Source organism: Elephantulus edwardii, unplaced genomic scaffold (assembly GCF_000299155.1).
Source record: "Elephantulus edwardii isolate Elephantulus edwardi_28Jun2011 unplaced genomic scaffold, EleEdw1.0 scaffold00090, whole genome shotgun sequence".
NCBI classification, from domain to species: Eukaryota; Metazoa; Chordata; class Mammalia; order Macroscelidea; family Macroscelididae; genus Elephantulus; species Elephantulus edwardii.
This window is the reverse complement of record NW_006399840.1, coordinates 10297935-10298929: the sequence shown is the minus strand read 5'-3', so window position 1 is coordinate 10298929 and position 995 is coordinate 10297935.

The following is a 995-nucleotide window of genomic DNA, read 5'->3' as shown; positions in this document are numbered from 1 at the left end:
CTAATCTTTTTCTAACCTTGCTTTTGCCTTATATAACTAATTACCTTACCCATTGTACCCAAATGGCTTCAGAATAAGTTACAAAATATCAGTTTTGATTCTCTGAATTTGTCAGGATCAGCTTAGCATGCTGGTGTAGGCCATCCAGTCAGAACCAAGCCACAGATGATCCTCAGGTGGGTTTTCAGAGGCAGTAAATCTCACGAGAAGAGAGTGTGCATTCTCCTCCTGCAGAGCAGCTGGTGGATTCCAAGCACATGCCTTTGGGAATACAGTATGGTTTCTTACTTAGCACAGTGATAAAAAAGATAACCTCAAATCTAGAAAGAATTTCTTTAGCATTCTCATTTTGACTTGCTTATCAATCTCTTTCATGGTTCCTAGTTTACTAAAACTACTACAATTTTTTTGGTTTATCATGGTATATTAATGTATTCAAATAAAATCTACTTTATATGAAAAGAATTTTCAAATTTTATTTTAGAAACATGATGAATATATATATTGTTGTTGTTGTTATGTGCCATCAAGTCACTTGATGTACAACATCAAGCTTGATGTACAACAGCTCTAAACTCTGCTCTGTCCTGTGCCAATCTCATTGCCACCAACACACTCATCCTGACTGCCCCAGTCACCAAATCAATCCACTTCCCAGAGGGCATTCCCCTCCCGCACCTGCCCTCTATCCTCCCAAGCATGATGTCCCTCTCCAAGGACCGGTCCCTCCTTACAACATGACCAAAGTATGTCAGACGAAGTCTCAGAATCCTTGCCTCCATGGAGCAGCCCGGTTTAATCAGCTACAGGATGAATCTGTTTGCTTTCTTAGCAGTCCATGGTACTCTCAGCACTCTTCTCCAACACCAAAGCTCAAAAACATCAATTCTCCTTCTATCGTCCCTGGTCATTGTCCAGGTCTCTGACACATAACAAGTGATTGCAAAGACCATGGCCTGTACCAGACCCACCTTATTCTCCAGAGACACACTGTT